Source organism: Bombina bombina, chromosome 5 (genome assembly GCF_027579735.1).
Source record: "Bombina bombina isolate aBomBom1 chromosome 5, aBomBom1.pri, whole genome shotgun sequence".
In the NCBI taxonomy this organism is placed as follows: Eukaryota; Metazoa; Chordata; class Amphibia; order Anura; family Bombinatoridae; genus Bombina; species Bombina bombina.
The window spans coordinates 843,251,762-843,272,512 of record NC_069503.1 but is presented as its reverse complement, the minus strand read 5'-3'; positions in this window follow the sequence as shown (position 1 = coordinate 843,272,512).

Genomic DNA, 20,751 nt, shown 5'->3' with positions numbered 1-20,751 from the left:
TCCACATCTGGTTTTCCCCATAACTCTTAGGGAGACATAAGAGCAATTTGCATAAATATAAAAAGAGAGAGAGAGTCGCGGTCAGCTGAGACAGAACAAAAACTAAAATAACTTCCATGCCTGTTCATTTTTAGTGCCACTCAGGGTGCATACTCTTTTAGCACACCATGCCTTTTCACACGAAAAAATATACTGTAGCATATCAGTCTGACCCTGCCCAATGACAGTCCAGCGCCGAAATACCAGGCAATTCTTCTCTGAACAAGAGAAACAACAACCCCAGACGATCGTTTCGGTCTTCACCCAACGAGGCTGAAGTCCTCAACGAAGCCTGGCGAAGTGGTCCTCCAGACGGGCAGAAGTCTTCATCCAAGCCGGGAAGAAGAGGTCCTCCAGACGGGCAAAAGTCTTCATCCAGGTGGCATCTTCTATCTTCATCCATCCGGCACGGAGCGGCTCCATCTTCAAGACATCCGACGCGGAGCATCCTCTTCAAACGAAGTCCAACTGAAGAATGAAGGTTCCTTTAAATGACGTCATCCAAGATGGCGTCCCTTGAATTCCGATTGGCTGATAGAATTCCAATCGGAATTAAGGTAGAAAAAATCCTATTGGCTGATGCAATCAGCCAATAGGATTGAGCTTGCATTCTATTGGCTGATATAATCAGCCAATAGAATGCCAGCTCAATCCTATTGGTTGATTGGATCAGCCAATAGGATTGAACTTCAATCTTATTGGCTGATTGCATCAGCCAATAGGATTTTTCTACCTTAATTCCGATTGGGTGATAGAATTCTATCATCCAATCGGAATTCAAGGGACGCTATCTTGGATAATCCCTTTATTATCCGTTTGCATAACCAACACGTTATATTACTATACTTTTTAGATCTGTCATTACCTTGTATCTAAGCCTTTGCAGGCTGCCCCCTTATTTCATTTCTTTTGACAGACATGCATTTTAGCCAATCAGTGCTGACTCCCCGGTAACTATTGGTATATATATACTGTATATATATATATATATATACTGTATATATATATATATATACTGTATATATATATATATATATATATATATGCAAGGAGTCCACATCTGGTTTCCCCCATTACTCTTAGGAAGACCGAAGAGCAATTTGCATAAATATAAAAAGAGAGAGAGAGAGTCGCGCTCAGCTGAGACAGAACAAAAACTAAAATAACTTCCATGCCTGTTCATTTTTAGTGCCACTCAGGGTGCATACTCTTTTAGCACACCATGCCTTTTCACAGAGAAAAAATGTACTGTAGCATATCAGTCTGACCCTGCCCAATGACAGTCCAGCGCCGAAATACCAGGCAATTCTTCTCTGAACAAGAGAAACAACAACCCCAGACGATCGTTTCGGTCTTCACCCAACGAGGCTGAAGTCCTCAACGAAGCCGGGCGAAGTGGTCCTCCAGACGGGCAGAAGTCTTCATCCAAGCCGGGAAGAAGAGGTCCTCCAGATGGGCAAAAGTCTTCATCCAGGTGGCATCTTCTATCTTCATCCATCCGGCACGGAGCGGCTCCATCTTCAAGACATCCAACGCGGAGCATCCTCTTCAAACGAAGTCCAACTGAAGAATGAAGGTTCCTTTAAATTACGTCATCCAAGATGGCGTCCCTTGAATTCCGATTGGCTGATAGAATTCCAATCGGAATTAAGGTAGAAAAAATCCTATTGGCTGATGCAATCAGCCAATAGGATTGAGCTTGCATTCTATTGGCTGATATAATCAGCCAATAGAATGCCAGCTCAATCCTATTGGTTGATTGGATCAGCCAATAGGATTGAACTTCAATCTTATTGGCTGATTTCATCAGCCAATAGGATTTTTCTACCTTAATTCCGATTGGGTGATAGAATTCTATCATCCAATCGGAATTCAAGGGACGCTATCTTGGATAATCCCTTTATTATCCGTTTGCATAACCAACACGGTTATATTACTATACCTTTTAGATCTGTCATTACCTTGTATCTAAGCCTTTGCAGGCTGCCCCCTTATTTCATTTCTTTTGACAGACATGCATTTTAGCCAATCAGTGCTGACTCCCCGGTAACTATAGGTATATATATACTGTATATATATATATATATATATATATATATATATATATATATATGCAAGGAGTCCACATCTGGTTTCCCCCATTACTCTTAGGGAGACCTAAGAGCAGTTGTTGGAAGCAAGTAAGATACCAATACAAGAGGAGGGAATTATGTTTACGACAACTTTCACGTTGGGTAAACAGGGTATTGCAGAGACTTTGTCACAAAAGTTTCCCCTTTTGACAACAGACAAAGATTTACCTTTGAAAAACACCCAGCCACCGAGAATGGGCTTTCGTAGGGCTAGATCTGTTTGTGATCAACTAATAAAAACGGACCCTAGAGATTGCTACATGAATGTCACTTGGTAGAAAGCTAAACCTGATTGTTTTTGGTGTTAAGGCTGTATTACCTGTGAGGGTTTGACCACAGGGAACAAATTCAGCCATCCATACTCCACCAAGAAATTTCACATCAAACACAGGGTTACTTGTACTACCAAATACATAGTCTATTTACTTCACTGTGTGTGTGGCATGTTATATGTAGGAAAGATCTTAGAAACAGGATGACAAACCACCGGTCTGCCATCAGGGCAGCCATAGAGAAGGGAACATCTGATCAACCGGTGGCCAGACACTTCGCAGAAGCAGGGCATGGTATGTCCGACTTGAAATACATCATTATTGACCACATTCCACCACTGCCTAGAGGCGGAAGCAGAGCCAGGATGCTGTTACAAAGGGAGTCCAGATAGATCTATAACTTGGGGACTATGACCCCTCGAGGGCTCAATGTGCATATGGACTGGCACTGTTGCCTGTAACAATATATTAAATATATTAAAAATATTTCAAACTAAATTAAAACATAAAATAGTTCCCTTACAAATATACATATGTGCCTAGATAGTTCTCATCCTTACACAACTAGGTATTTATTTTCTATTTCCTAGTCTTTGTTGTGAACAGTTATTTATTTGGTCCAACCCGTTTAGTCTATATGCCCTTCATATGTGTTAGCGCTCTCTGAACAGGTAGATATCAGATATTAGGCTTTATGATTTATCTTTCTATATTGCAGGCCCTTTAGCTGTCCATATTAGATAAGCTGACTAAACTCATATTGTACCGTTTATTATACCAGCCACACAGCTAGAAAGGTATCTGTTATCTGTCATCTTAGATCTGTTATCTGCTATTTGCCAGTTTAGATTAGTATTGATCTTTGTAGTACTAGGTGCTTCTTATTTTCTTAGCATATTCAAAGTCATAGAATGGTAATTGCTATACCTATGCCGATGTTTGTATGGACCGCCGTGCTCTTGCATGATGCACTGTTTTTAATTTTCACAGACGCTCCTGGTATGGAGTCCGGTTGCCATGACGGCAGAGATTGTGGCGCGTGGGTTACGTGACACCGGTAACTTCCGGGATGCCACCAGGAACGCCGTAATGGTGGAGGGTAAATCTGGATAAAAAGGGTGAGTGTATTACTATATTTATCACTTGTTTTGAAAACGGGGGAGACCCCGAAACGTCAACAAATAAATGGATTGTTATAATTAGGACCCTATGAGTGCCTTCCGATATATTGGACATTGTATTACTTTTGAAGTGCACCTAGGGCTATACATAAAGCGCTCATGTAAAAACGCTTTAATTGTAATATGTGTGCTGCTCTAGTGTAGTTAACGTACGAGTGGGAGCAATAAATAGTGCTCCACTCATTAATCAGCTATATTAAAATATTTTACAGAAAATATTTAAACTAAAATCTATATTAAAATTGTCAAATTAAAATCTCTTTTAAAATGTGCAGCACTTGTAGTATTATGGAAAGTCTTTACTTAGTTAAAGTTTAAAGGACCATCTATTTTATTTCTTGTAGATATGAGCTTGTTTTCAATGTTGTCATTAGAATAATATTTCCAGGACATAAACACTGGAAGTTCCTGATTTTCTTTATTTTTGAAAATTTTAAGCAAATTAAAATCCAAAATTATAAATTGAGTTATCTGGTTCTGGTTTAATAATTTTTCCAACTCTCCTGATATTTTTATCTATTTATTTTTCTCCATCTATTATGTTTATCTTATAATATTGGAGCAAAGAACCAATTGGTAAATACACACAGTGTACATGGTTTAGCAGTGTTTTGTACACCATGTATACTGTGAGACTGGCACCAGGTGTGCCCACAAAGCACTGATCCCAGAGTCAAATAAACATAACAGATAAGCCATTTTTAATAACTGAATATGGGAAACATTAAACTGAGGACAAATACAGTTATGATTTGGGTTTTATGTCTCTTTAACAAACAGCATGACACATTTTGGAATATTATCATATGAAGTCCATTAAAGATAGTGAAATGGTGTGAAACTACTGAGGCAAGAAGAAGGAACTACCCTTCTACTGGATCTAACAAAGGAAATATCCCACAGGAGCTCTGAGGTAAGAGATGGTGAGTCATTGTGACCGTTTGTAAAGCAAAGTCCATCTGGCTATATGACTCTGCTTTTAAGTATTCTGTAGTTCTGTACTAACTTACAGCCTTACCCTGTTATTTCCAGAAACATATATGTCATTTCTTGTCAATAGGTCGAGGAGTGCTGGTGTTACGCAGTGCAGAGCACCACCACATTTTATATTCTATTTATAGTCTAATTAGAATTCATTGTACAAAAATGTTAAGGAAACATTCTCACAGCCTTGTATGGTGTTTACTGTGTGTTGTGTCCAAAATAGTATATCATTCTTTTTGTAATTAATAGTTTTTATTAAATAAATAAAAAAAATAAAAGCTAGTAGTACAATGCAGGGCTGGTTAACCCTTTACTAAAGTGCTATTCTATATATTTTTTTGTCAGCCTCCCATGTACCTTCTCTTACTATCTGCAAACTCCACACAGCTTTTGTATTTCTTATTTGTCAAGCTGGGTTCTACAGAGAATTAGAAGCTGTACCGCCTCCTCCAAAACAAATAGCATGCAGTTCTGCTGTCTTCAGTAAGCAGCATAGTTTAAGGGACTTTTAAAATTATTTCCCAAACGTGCTAGATCACATTCCAGTTGCAAAAAAGGAGCCATGCTGTGGTGCCTAAATCAAAAAGGGATCTGTGTTATGTCAATATATGACCTCCTGAGCAACCCTATTACCACAAAAAAATTATACTGCCCCACTGTCCCAATTTATGTTAACACATAGGGGCCGATTTATCATGGCCCGAATGGGGCCAAATACCCCTGTTTCTGCACGAGCCTTTAGGCTCGGCGGAAACAGGAGTTAAGAAGCAGTGGTCTTAAGACCTCTGAGGCTGCGGACATCAATCTGCCTGATCGCATACGATTGGCTTGATTGACACCCCCTGCTAGCGGCCAATTGGCCGTTAATCTGCAGGGGGCGGCATTGCACAAGCAGTTCACTAGATCTGCTTGTTTGCCAAACATTGATAAATTAGCCCCTAACTGTGCAGTACACTCTTCTGCCATGAATTAACCCCAAAGATTGTAATTTACTTTGTAATATACTTTCATTATTTATTTTGCTCACTTTTTTAACTGTTAGAATTGTGGTTTTTCAAATTCTCAAAATGTACTTTGTGCAGAATTTAACACCTGACCCTGCATAGACAGCGCAGGAGCTCATTAATATCTGTCTGTAATTAACCACAGCAAAGAAGAAAAGATAAACACTTTTTTCAAGGGGTATGTCCCTGGCCTACCAAAAAAAAAATATCTATTACATTTTACTAACAAAATAAATAAGATGTGCATTCGTAGTTTTGTTAAATACTGAATGCGGAAGAAGGTGACCGCTCGCTGTATTCGGCTCTTTTCTTAGATCTTAGTGTGTTGCGCTTTCACAAGAAGAAATCCGGCTCTAGAAAGAGCCGAATTCCATGAGCGGCCACCTTGGCAGTTAACAAAGATGCTGAATGCACATATCTAGCTTAATTTATTTCATTGATTGTGCAGATCTTTTGCAATATAATGCTTAATTGCTGATTTATATGAACATTGTTAATGCCTCTTTTAGTATATATAGGGTATATTGATTATTTTTGTTAAACATATGCATTGGATACACAATTATAGTTCTACTTGCTAATCTGCCCTTTTAGTGTAGAGGCCACATTGCACCCAGCACCTCCTCTGTCTGACATGTTCAGCTCATTTACATCTCAGCTAGCACTCACAAGTGACAGAATTATCTTGTCATTAGTCAAATTCCTTTACTGTTTGCCATCACAAACTTCCCTAGTTAGCAAATTAGTACTCTTATATAACCCTTTTTTTGTCCAATTGAAAAATGGAAAAAAGGTTCAGAAAATGTGCATGCAAATATCTTAGTGGGTTACATTACATGTTTGTATCAAAATGAATAAGAAAATAAAGATATATTTTATTTTAAATGCATTTATTTATTGTTATTGCCCTTACAAATCTGTTGTAAGTTAGTCTGAATGATCATACAGACCCATTTCAGGGGACCCAATCAGATTAATGTACAGCAGTGGGTGTGTATTCCTGTTAGTCTATGGGGTGAGCGGTAAACCATAAGATGAGCTGAGCATCCCACGAATGATGGTAAAAAGAAGCATCATTGCAGGAGGGAGACAATTATAGCCGGGCTCTGAAAGAAAAATCTGACACGTTTTGTGCAAAATATTTAAACTTTTTGAGGGCAATTTATTAACAATCAAGCAATGAATATTATGGGTTGCTGATTTTTTTATTACAATAAAATGTAAATTTAAAGGGACAGTCTAGTCAACATTAAAATATCATGATTCAGATAGGGCATGTCATTTCAAACAACTTTCCAATTTACTTTTTTAAAAATCAAATTTGCTTTATTCTCTTGGCATTCTTTGATGAAAGCTAAACCTAGGTAGGCTCATATGCTAATTTCTATGCCCTTGAAGGCCGCCATTTAACTGAATGCATTTAACAGTTTTTCACAACTAGAGGGCGTTAGTTCATGTGTTCCATATAGATAACATTGTGCTCACGCCCGTGGAGTTACTTATGAGAGGGAACTGATTGGCTTAAATGCAAGTCTGTCAAAAGAAATGAAATAAGGGTGCAGTCTGCAGAGGCTTAGATACAAGGTAATCACAGAGGTAAAAGGTATATTAATATGTCCGTGTTGGTTATGCAAAACTGGGGAATAGGTAATAAAGGGATTATTTATCTTTTTAAACAATAACAATTCAGGAGTAGACTGTCGCTTTAATGAAATCTCTTACAGCCACATTTACAAGATGAATTTTAAAAAACCTGACTTGATTCACTAAGGGTCTAACTACAAATATTAGTGAATAATGAGCTGAATATGTTTTTCTGACCTAGGGGCCAATTTATCAAGGGCCGAATGGCCCCTGATGCCCCTGTTTCTGCGCAAGCCTTCAGGCTCGCCGGAAACAGCAGTTATGAAGCAGCGGTCTTAAGACCGCTGCTCCTTAACTGGTCCCCTGCCTCTGAGGCTGCGGACATCAATTCTATACGATCAGGTTGATTGACACCACCTGCTAGAGGCCGATTGGCCGTGAATCTGCAGGGGGCGGCATTGCACAAGCAGTTCACTAGAACTAAATGTGCAATGTTAAATGCCGACAGCGTATGCGAATCTGCAGGGGCGGCATTGCACAAGCATTTCACATGAAATGCTTGTGCAATAATAAATGCCGACAGCGTATGCTGTCGGCATTTATTGATGTGCAGCGGACATGATCCGCTACAGCGAATCATGTTCGCCCGCACAATGATAATTCGGCCCATAGAATCTATTCCATTCTAAATATAAACTCTCCAAGGAATATATGGGTACACAATATACAAATGTCAAGTTACCAAAATATTTTTTATCTGTACATATGTGTTTATGTTTCTTTCTATAACCAAAAAGAGGAATACAAATTTGTAAAAATACCTAGTAAGAAAATAACAGGGGGGGGGGGGGGGTTGGATAAACATAATTCGGTTAAAGGCTAAAACTTTAAATACTTACCAATGTTTTGTAAATTATCTTTTTGATATAACAAAACAAAACAATAACAAACAAACAAAAAGCAATGAAAAGTGGAATTGAATTTACAACAGAAGCACTGTTAGGTCCCAAAAAGATTTGCAGTAGGTCCAAAGGCAACATGCAACAGTCACGTCCTCACGTACGGTTTAGCTCTTCCCCATAGACTGCCCCTTAGACAAACTGTTTGTGATCCCGGCACTAAGATTAATTCTATATATAACAACCAACCTGTAAATATTTTTTTTTATATATAATTTTTATTCAGATGAGACAACATACAATCCATTATATAACATTTCTCCAGCTTATTAAGTAACAAAATGCAAGAATATTACAGAAAACTATAGAATAGGACATCCTGTAAACACTATCATAGAATAATGTAAGATATTAGGGGGAAGGATTACCTCAAAATGTATAGGTTCGTCTGAAGAGATAAGCCAGCTATGTGTCACCTCATTTTTTAGTTTTTACTTATTGATATGGTCATATATCCCCCTTTATTATATTTAGGCAACTTATAACGTTTTATCCCCAAGTAGTAAGCTAGGGTCTCTCATGGACCTCTGAACACTGGTTTTTACTGAGGGGGATTATAAAGGGGGTAGGGAAATGAGTAGAATAAGGTTTTCCAAGGATGTATTTTCCTTCGCCTATCAAATAGGCAGAGTATGGGGGGGGGGGGGTTGGCACCATCTAATGAAAACATCAAATATCACATACAAATGGTAACCATTTAAGTTCTGACTATAAAGAATTAATACCTCACTACCATGAATATATCACTATATAAGCATAGCCTGGTTACTAACACTTTAAGGAAGCATAAGAACTAATAGGGTTAGCAAAAATGGGATTACTGCCCATTAGAGCAGTGATTTTTCAAAATCAAACATTGTAGCCTAATCATACAGTGTATATATATATATATATATATATATATATATATATATATAAACAATTTAGTAAATTTTTGTCAATTCAATTAAATTAAGCTTTATTAGCATGACAGTCACTACAACTATATATATATGTGATTTTGTTTTGCAATATATACACACACACACACATATACTATGGGTATGGGATATCGCAAGCCTATCCCACCAGCATATTACTATATTTACTTGTGTGTGTACTTGTCTGAATAGGAAGCCTTGGTGTTATTTTTGTTTATTTAGCCATTCACTTTCCAGGTATGACAGACAAACTTTTTTTTTTTTTAACCAAAGCACCAGCTTTATAATACCTCCCAGCATTTAATATAGCCAAAGAGGGACACTTTTCTCCCCGTTAACAGAGCTCCGCTAGCCGCCCCCCACAAATAGAGGGGACATACATATTTACACACACACATATTATACATACTCATACACACTCTTTACACACACACACACACACACATTTACACACACTCATACATATTTATACACACTGATAAACACATATTCATACACACATAAATATTTACACACACACACTCATATATACACACACATACGCATACACATTTACACACCCACATTTATACGCACACACTGATAAACACATATTCATACACACATAAATATTTACACACATATACACTCATATATACACACACATACGCATACACATTTACACACTTACATTTATATGCACACACTGATAAACACATAATCACACACACACACATATTCATACACACATATACATATTTACACACACACTTACACCTACACATATATACATACACATATTTATACACACATTGATAAACACATAATCACACACACACACATATTCATACACACATATACATATTTACACACACTCTTACACCTACACATATATACATACACACACACACACACACATTTATACACATTGATAAACACATAATCACACACACATTCATATACATATTTACACACACACTCTCATATTTATTGAAACACATTTAGGAAATGGTACTAGGTCCGTATATGTAAAAATAGCACACTAGCAAAGGCAACCTGACAGCCTAGTTCCTAAACATACCACATGACCTTAACCTTGTATATGCCAAGGGGAAATGTAATACTGGTGTACCCAGACCACATGATTAAGTATACACAATCCTAATGCTTTAAATATAAGGGCAAAATTCCCCAATGGGCTAATTTATCACCACTCCATTCGATAGCCAGATCGTAACTAATTCCTTTCCCATAAGTCATTATGCCCCAGCCCCATTAATTCCCCATGGTACTTAACCCATAATTGTGCTGCTGCTTCCTGGTGCTTGTTGCGATCCTGGGTGCTGATGCCCTGCACTGGGCCGGGGAGGGGGTGCTGTTGTCCGCTATTACCATGGGGTAAGTTCTGGCTCATGTACAAAACACTTTACTTGTTCCATTGCAAAGATGAGCCATAGAAAACCACAGAAATAGTGTACAGTGGAGAAGAGATAGAACGTAATGGTGCTATGCAGTCACACTGCCAATAAGAACCCCCAATGCTGCCTGATGAAAAAGGAGAATGGGAGAGCTGAAAGCGCTAAACCTTTACACTGGTTGTAGTTGAGGCTTTACCACTTTTTGTCCAGCAGCGCTACTGAGTTGTGCTCCTGACTCGGCTTGGCTCACTCCACATCAATCTTTTTATTCAGAATGTGTAGTTATCCATGCCGAGTCAGAAAGTGCAACTCCGTATCACGACTGGACAAAAAGTGGTAAAGAGTCTGTACCGATGATGTGAAGCTGATCTGCTGGCGGGGACACTTGCTGAATGTAGCAGGGCCTGCAGCCAGGGTGAGCTTGGAGCTCACAGCCCCCCGGGTACTTACCGCCATGGTTGTTGTCCTGCTCCTAGGTGCTACCAGTGCTGCTGCCCTGGCCAGGGGAGATAGGTTCTGCTTGTTCTATGCTGTTGCGCTGCCATGAACCAATGAATGCTGAGCTAAAAATATGGGAGCAACTCAGTAGCGTGCGCGCGGCTGATCAAAAAAAATAAAAAATCTAAATTCAATCTGAAGCTGATCTGCTGGTGGGAACACTGTGACGTGTGTGAATGTGTGACAGTGTAAATGTAGCAGGGATGAGCTTGAAAGCATGTACTTAAGTTAACTTGTTACTGTTCCCACTTCCCTCTCTTATTCATAGGATATTGCGCATGATAACTCATCATTCTGCTTATTTATGAACTGCAGCATAACTAAAATGATGATGACATTTTAAAAAAAATCACTGCATTAGAGCATAAGGGGACTAGTATAATTTAAACAAGATGCATAGTTGTAATTATGCACTCAATAATAGAACTTAGTTTATCATATCCCAGCAGTATAATACAGGATAATTACAGTTTTAACTTCCCTACATATATTGCTACCATAGTTTATATACAATGAAAAGATTTGGCCTCTAAGAGATCTTAATATTAACGTTGGTGTGTTAAGTCTACTAGTGGCCAGTGTAATCGATAACTTATGCCCATTAGTGAATAAGGGAACTAGCATAGTTTAAAGTGTATATATGTTAATGTACGCTCAATGATAGAACATAAGTCATGAGATATTGTGACCTAATAAGACCTATTAGACCTCCATAGATGTTAGTTATTCCTAAGATGTACCAACACTAGGTTCATGTCTAAGACCTGGATAATATTAGGCAATAACAGCCTGAAATGTAAGTTTGACTGCATTGTGCAATCTAATCACTTTATGCTGTCCTGGCCGTAGAAAGCCTGCTATATATGTAAAATGGATCAGTACTGCCAAACTATATACAACTTAACACCAACTTGAAGCAACGTTTGCTATAGACACTGTATAGGTATGAACATAGTTTACTATAGGAATAAACATGTAACTCAGATGAGACTCTATGGGGTCAGGGAGGAATATATAATTTAAGATCACATAAGTACCTAAGTCATATTTAGAGGCAAAGGATATAGGATAGTGACCAGCATTACACTGTTACATTTTCAGATGGTCTCAAATCTTTGCTACACCGTAACTTAAGAAAAACACTTTTAGCTAACCTGTTATCTTCACAGATTAAGCTGGCCACATGACTTCTAGTATGAAGTAGAGGGTAACAAAGATCATTCATAAAAATAAAATGTTCAACCAGGTGCCATATACATAAAACAAGAAAGTATTGAAAAAAAATCACACAATACACTGCAGTAGAGAGATAAAGTTTGCTTTTACCCTAAAACTAATTAACTATCAATTAATGTATAGGGCATTGTACTGCTGATATAAAGGTTTCTTAACCTATTCCCTGCATCCTGCTTGGAGTTCCGATATAAGTGTTAGTTGTCTGAACGTTATTTACTGCCAAGCTTCCTAACTTACATCTAATAGAGCAATTCGAACAAGGATTGTGAACTGAGCTCATATTGTAAATTGTTGGTTAACAAAATTAAATTCAAGATGCTACTTAACAATTTTAAAAATCTAAAGCTAAAAGTATATCTTCAATAATCCAAAAGTACAGTCTCTAAATAGGGCTCAGCAGCCTACCCCACACCAGCCCGTCTGCTGGTTTGTATCAGGAGAGTAGCATAAAGTTTGTTCAGTGTTTGAGGAGCTGCATATGTGTTTATCCATAATTGTAGGTCAGAGTCCCCGGTGTTGCAGTAGGAGCGTGCTGGAAGTAAGGCCGCTGCGTCACATCTCTCTTTTTCATGCAGTTGTTGGGCAATTTCTCTGTGCTTATTTGCCAGACAGGTATTTGATATTTTTCAGGCCAGAAGTCAGGGCCCCTCATTTCTGATCTTGTCGCGGTATATAGGGATGCTGCATCGTTTTGCAGATCGTTATGCATATCAGCTATATCTCCTGACCGACAGATCAGGAAATCTGAGACTTGCTCCCTTGGATTGGCTGCATCACACAAGGTCAGGTTAGTCCAGATAAGTTTAATGCGCCCAACACCTTGCTCCTGCTTTGCGGTATGTGGCGGCCCTTCCTGAAGTGGTGGCAAAGGGGCACTGGTCGGCAGCTTCTTATTTTGTGTTATAACAAAGTGATTGTGGATATGTCCATGCATTGCCGCTTCAAAGTTCCCGAAGATGGCTTGTAGGTGTTGCAAAATGTCCTCCATGTGTGAGGTTGTGAAGGTGGTAGTAAGACAACCATAACTACATCGGGCTATGCTGTTCACTCTAAAACGGGCATGTAATCCAGTCTGCTGGGAAGGTTAATGCGTAGCAGTCCAAACTCTTTCAGTTAGAGGCAATTGTCTAGTCTCCTAGGCCACACGGCTAGAGAGTCTGTTTGGCGGTTGAAAAGTCATGTTAAATCCCTGTTTTCAGGCTAGAAGAAAGACAGTAGTATCTCTGAGTCCTTTAGTAGGTTTGACAAAGTGGGAATTGCAGAAAAAATGCAATAATTAGCAGGAGCTCTTACAAGACACATCTTGCTCCTTCAACATTAAGCTCTGCCCCCAACCTTTAAATATTTTAAACCGGTACCAGGAGGGTGTGAGGCACAGGCTACCTGCTGGCAAGATCTGAGCAGTTTATGGGTGAAACATGGGTGGATTTCATCAGTCCCAGGCTTCTTGAGAGCAGAATAGGAAGACAAAGGTAGGAAGGACAGCAGGTTAGAGCTCTTCATTTATGGTGATCCTGTAGAATGACTGGAAGCTCTGGGTATAACATGTGATATCACATACAGGTGCCAGTAATATACTGGGAAATTCTATATAAAGTGGTCATGTATATAACCTGCAATCTTACACCAGAGTATTTATATCCAGTAAACATTTCTTGTATGATCCCTGGGGCAGGAGGCTGGATGGTGACCTAGGGTTGGATTTGTGGTTCAGAGGAATTGCCAGAAGGCCTGAGCACAATTTTGGTGTTTCTGGGCATGCTTCATAAAGAGGGTAGATAAAGTAATGGGAGAAACAAAAGGACAGAGCTTCCACGTTATGCCTCAAAATACAGGCTGGATGGGATTTCTGAGCAATCAGTGAACGTACAAAGGGAAGAGCTGCTACATGTAGGAATACATTTAATAGAAACTGGCTTTATATTACTTGTGAACCAGTCAGGGCCAGAGTGGAACCAAAGATAGGCCTGAACATTTTTTAAGGGATAATAAAGTCCAAATGAAACTTTCATGATTCAGATAGGGAATGCAATTTTAAACAACTTTTTCTTTCATGTAATTGGCAAGAGTCCATGAGCTAGTGACATATAGGATATACAATCCTACCAGGAGGGGCAAAGTTTCCCAAACCTCAAAATGCCTATAAATACACCCCTCACCACACCCACAATTCAGTTTTTACAAACTTTGCCTCCTATGGAGGTGGTGAAGTAAGTTTGTGGTTAGATTCTACGTTGATATGCGCTTCTCAGCATTTTGAAGCCCGATTCCTCTCATAGTACAGCGAATGTCAGAGGGATGTGAAGGGAGTATCACCTATTGAATGCAATGGTTTTCCTCACGGGAGATCTATTTCATAGGTTCTCTGTTATCGGTCGTAGAGATTCATCTCCTACCTCCCTTATTCAGATCGACGATATACTCTCATATTCCATTACCTCTACTGATAACTGTTTCAGTACTGATTTGGCTATCTGCTGTATGTGGATGGGTGTCTTTTGGTAAGTATGTTTTCATTACTTAAGACACTCTCAGCTATGGTTTGGCACTTTATGTATTAATGTAAAATTTTAAATATATGTATTGTACTTATATTTGCCATGAGTCAGGTTTATGCATATTTCCTTTTGCAGACTGTCAGTTTCATATTTGGGAAAAGCATTTTTTAGGGGAAAAAAAAAATTCTTACCTGGGGAATAGTCTTTTTTTCAAATTGACTGTTTTTCATTATATTTTGCGGGCAAAATTAGGCTTGCAAGGGCGCAAAAAAACTTCTCATAAAGTTGATGAAATTTCAAAATGACCGACAACATACTGAATTATCCTCCTCTGACGAGGATCTATCTGATTCAGAAGATCCTTCCTCAGATATTGACACTGACAAATTTACTTATTTATTTAAAATGGAGTATATTCGTTCTTTGTTAAAAGAAATGTTGATTACATTGGATATTGAGGAAACTAGTCTTCTTGATGTTAAAACTAGTAGACGTTTAAATTCTGTTTATAAACCTCCTGTGGTTACTCCTGAGGTTTTTCCAGTTCCTGATGCTATTTCTGATATGATTTCTAAGGAATGGAATAGGCCGGGTACTTCTTTTATTTCTTCTTCAAGGTTTAAAAAATCTATCCTTTGCCAGCAGTTAGATTGGAGTTTTGGGAAAAGATCCCCAAAGTTGATGGGGCTATTTCTACTCTTGCTAAACGTACTACTATTCCTATGGAAGACAGTACTTCCTTTAAAGATCCTTTAGATAGGAAACTTGAATCCTATCTAAGGAAAGCCTATTTATATTCTGGTCATCTGCTCAGGCCTGCAATTTCTTTGGCTGATGTTGCAGCTGCATCAACTTTTTGGTTGGAAAGTTTAGCGCAACAGGAAATGGATACTGATTTGTCTAGCATTGTTCACTTGCTTCAACATGCTATTCATTTTATTTTTGATGCCATTTTTGATATTATCAAAATTGATGTTAAATCTATGTCTTTAGCCATTTTAGCTAGGAGAGCTTTGTGGCTTAAATCTTGGAATGCTGACATGGTATCTAAATCTAGATTATTATCTATTTCTTTCCAAGGTAATAAGTTATTTGGTTCTCAGTTGGATTCAATTATTTAAACTGTCACTGGGGGGAAGGGAGTTTTTTTGCCTCAGGATAAAAGACCTAAAGGTAAATCTAAAGCTTCTAACCGTTTTCGTTCCTTTCGACAAAATAAGGAACAGAAACCTAATCCTTCCCACAAAGAATCTGGTTCCAATTGGAAACCTTCTTCAAGTTGGAGTAAATCCAAACCATTTAAGAAATCAAAGCCAGCCCGCAAGTCTGCATGAAGGTGCGGCCCTCATTCCAGCTCAGTTGGTAGGGGGCAGTTTAAGATTCTTCCTTAAAATTTGGGCAGATTCTGTCCAAAATCAATGGATTCAGAGTATTGTCTCTCAAGGGTACCGAATAGGATTCAGAGTAAGACCTCCTGTGAGAGGATTTTTTCTCTCACGCATCCCAGCATATCCAGTAAAGGCTCAGGCTTTCCTGAAGTGTGTTTCAGACCTGGAGCTTTCAGGGTTAATCATACCAGTTCCGTTTCAGGAACAGGGTCTGGGGTTTTATTCAAATCTATTAATTGTCCCAAAGAAAGAAAATTCATTCAGGCCAGTTCTGGATCGGAAAATTTTGAATTGTTATGTAAGAGTACCAACTTTCAAAATGGTGACTATAAGGACTATTCTGCCTTTTGTTCAGCAAGGGCATTATATGTCCGATTCATCTAGATCATTATCAGTTTCTGAAATTCTCTTTTCTAGACAAGCATTACCAATTTGTCGCTCTTCCATTTGGCCTAGCGACAGCTCCAAGAATCTTTTCAAAAGTTCTCAGGGCCCTACTCTCTGTATTCAGAGAACAGGGTATTGCGGTGTTTCCTTATTTGAATATCTTGGTACTAGCTCAGTCTTTACATTCTGCAGAATCTCACATGAATCAACTAGTGTTGTTTCTTCAAACACATGGTTGGAGGATCAATTTTCCAAAAAGTTCTTTGATTCCTCAGACAAGGGTCACCTTTTTAGGTTTCCAGATAGATTCAGTGTCCATGACTCTGTCTCTAACAGACAAGAGACAATTAAAATTAGTTTCAGCTTGTCGGAACCTTCAGTCTCAAATCATTCCCTTCAGTAGCTATGTGTATGGAGTTTTAGGTCTCATGACTGCAGCATCAGACGCAATCCCCTTTGCTCGTTTTCACATGAGACCTCTCCAGCTTTGTATGCTGAACCAGTGGTGCAGGGATTATACAAAGATATCACAAATAATATCCTTTAATCCCAATGTTCGAATATCTCTGACTTGGTGGTTAGATCACCATCGTATAGTTCTAGGGGCCTCTTTTGTTCATCCAACCTGGACTGTAATTACAACAGATGCAAGTCTTTCAGGTTGGGGAGCTGTCTGGGGATCTCTGACAGCACAAGGGGTTTGGAAACCTCAAGAGACGAGGTTACCAATCGATATTTTAGAACTCCATGCAATCTTTAGGGCTCTTCAGGTGTGGCCTGTTGAAGAGAGAACCGTTCATTTGTTTTCAGACAGACAATATCCCAACTGTGGCATGTGTCAATCATCAGGGTGGGACTCACAGTCCCCAAGTTATGAAAGAAGTATCTCGGATACGTGCTTGGGCCGAATCCAGCTTCTGTCTAATTTCTGCAGTTCATATCCCAGGTATAGACAATTGGGAAGCGGATTATCTCAGCCATCAGACTTTACATCCAGGGGATTGGTCCCTCCATCCGGATGTGTTTTCTCAGATTGTTCAGATGTGGGGTCTTCCAGAAATAGATCTGATGGCTTCTCATTTAAACAATAAACTTCCCAGGTACCTGTCCAGGTCCATGGATCCTCAGGTCGGAAGCAGTGGATGCGTTGACAGTTACTTGGTGTTACCAACCTGCTTATATTTTCCCGCCTCTAGTTCTTCTTCCAAGAGTGATCTCCAAAATCATCATGGAACAATCGTTTGTGTTGCTGGTAGCTCCAGCATGGCCTCACAGGTTTTGGTATGCGGATCTTGTTCGGAAGTCCAGTTGCCAACCTTGGCCACTTCCACTTCTGTCTCAAGGTCCGTTTTTCCATCAGGATCTCAAATCATTAAATTTGAAGGTATGGAAATTGAACGCGTAGTGCTTAGTCATAGAGGTTTCTCTGACCCAGTGATTAATACTATGTTACAGGCTCGTAAATCTGTTTCTAGGAAGATTTATTATCGAGGTTGGAAGACTTATATTTCATGGTTTTCATCTCATAAATTCTCTTGGCATTCTTTTAGAATTCCTAGAATTTTACAGTTTCTTCAGGATGGTTTGGATAAGGGTTTGTCTGCAAGTTCCTTGAAGGGAGAAATCTCTGCTCTTTCTGTTTTGTTTCGCAGAAAGATTGCTAAGCTTCCTGATATTCACTGTTTTGTACAGGCTTTGGTCCGTATCAAGCCTGTCATTAAATCAATCTCTCTTCCTTGGAGTCTTAATTTGGTTTTGAAGGCTTTACAGGCTCCTCCGTTTGAGCCTATGCATTCTTTGGACATTAAACTACTTTCTTGGAAAGTGTTGTTCCTTTTGGCCATCTCTTCTGCTAGAAGAGTTTCTGAATTATCTGCTCTTTCTTGTGAATCTCCTTTTCTGATTTTTCATCAGGATAAGGCGGTTTTGCAGACTTCTTTTAAATTCTTACCTAAGGTTGTGAATTCTAACAACATTAATAGAGAAATTGTTGTCCCTTCTTTGTGTCCTAATCCTAAGAATTCTTTGGAGAGATCCTTACATTCTTTGGATGTGGTAAGAGTTTTGAAATATTATGTCAAAGCTACTAAAGATTTCAGGAAGACTTCTAGTCTATTTGTTATCTTTTCTGGTTCTAGGAAAGGTCAGAAGGCTTCTGTCGTTTCTTTGGCATCTTGGTTAAAGCTTTTGATTCATCAGGCTTATTTGGAGTCGGGTCAAGCCCCGCCTCAGAGAGTTACAGCTCATTCTACTAGATCAGTCTCTACTTTGTTGGCTTTTAAGAATGAAGCTTCAGTTGATCAGATTTGCAAAGCAGCAACTTGGTCTTCTTTGCATACATTTACTAAATTCTACCGTTTTTTTGGTAGAAAAGTTCTTCAGGCAGCTGTTTCAGTTTGATTCTTCTGCTTATGTTTTAAGTTTTTTTCTTTGATTTATGAGGAAAAAAAATATTTTTTGGTTGTTGATTTAATTTTTTCAGTGGTAAATGGCTGTTTTTATTTTATCCCTCCCTCTCTAGTGACTCTTGTGTGGAGTTCCACATCTTGGGTATTGCTATCCCATACGTCACTAGCTCATGGACTCTTGCCAATTACATGAAAGAAAACATAATTTATGTAAGAACTTACCTGATAAATTCATTTCCATGAGTCCATGAGGCCAACCCTTTTTATGGTGGTTATGATTTTTTTTTGTATAAAGCACAATTATTTCCAAATTCCTTTGTTGATGCTTTTTACTCCTTTCTTTATCACCCCACTACTTGGCTATTCGTTAAACTGAATTGTGGGTGTGGTGAGGGGTGTATTTATAGGAATTTTGAGGTTTGGGAAACTTTGCCCCTCCTGGTAGGATTGTATATCCCATACGTCACTAGCTCATGGACGCCAATATGAAAGAAATTAATTTATCAGGTAAGTTCTTACATAAATTATGTTTTAATTTACTTTTATCATCAAATTTGCTTTGTTCTTTTGTTATTCTTAGTTGAAAGCTAAACCTAGGTTGGCTCATATGCTAATTTTTTAAGCATCTCAATGCATTTGACAGTTTTTCACAACTGGAGGGCATGTTTTTCATATAGATAATACTGTGCTCATGCACTAATTGCCTGAGATGCGAGTCTGTCAAAATATCTGAGATAAGGAGGCAGTCAGCAGAATACAAGGTAATTACAGAGGTAAAAGTATATTTCTATAACAGTGTTGGTTATGGAAAACTGGTGAATGGTAAATAAAGGGATTATCTTTTTAAACAATATCATTTTTGGTGTTTACTATCCTTTTAAGGATAAGCAGACAATTTTCTCCCACTTGCCCAATTTGTTTTTAACCATACACCAAAAATAGTATAATGTACTAGTTTGACTGGCAAAAATCATTTCAAGTTTGTAACACCCTTCAGTTACTGGCACTGCATTTTGTAATTTGTTTGGCATTAAATAAATAAAAAATACACAACAAAAACAATATATTATCACACATGTAAACTTATATGCACACACACACACATATAAACACACACATACTCACACACAAACACAAATATGCACAAACCCACATACGCAAATACACAAATATGCACACACTAATAATGAATGCTTTATCCAGTTCTTAAAAACTACCATTCCCTCTTAGATCAAGCATGCTTGATTTTCTAGTTAAAGGATTACTTTCTGTTATAATTTTTAAGCTAAACAACTAACATATTAAAGTTAATAAACATTAATTAAAACCTACTGACCTATATTTTCTCCAAAACGAAGTTTCATAACGTTCTAAAAGTTATATCTTTTATTCGCCGATGATGTCACGTTATCCTGCCCACTATTTTCAGCACTGAGTGTTCAAAATACTTAAACCAATAACTTTGTGTTTAAAGCGCCATTTTGAAACCTAGGTATTGTAAACGGATTGGTACAGAGCAAAGGATACCCACGGAGTGGGTTTGGAAAACAATTAAATTTGCAGACAAGATTTCTGATATACGGTAGAGATATGTTAATGAAATGCTATTGATAAAAAGCGTATTTGGGGTAGTTAGTTAGTAACAGGCATAGAAAATATTTACTTACAGTGGCCCTTTAAAATTGCATGCTCTTTCTGAATTACAAAAGAAAAAATTTGGGTTCAGTGTCCCTTTAAGTTTATTGTCACAATAAATGTTTATGAAGTGTTTTAAAAGCATATGACAAATACACATATAAACACATATATGCAAACACACATACAAATAAATACCCCCCCACATGATGATCCATTTATATAGCCC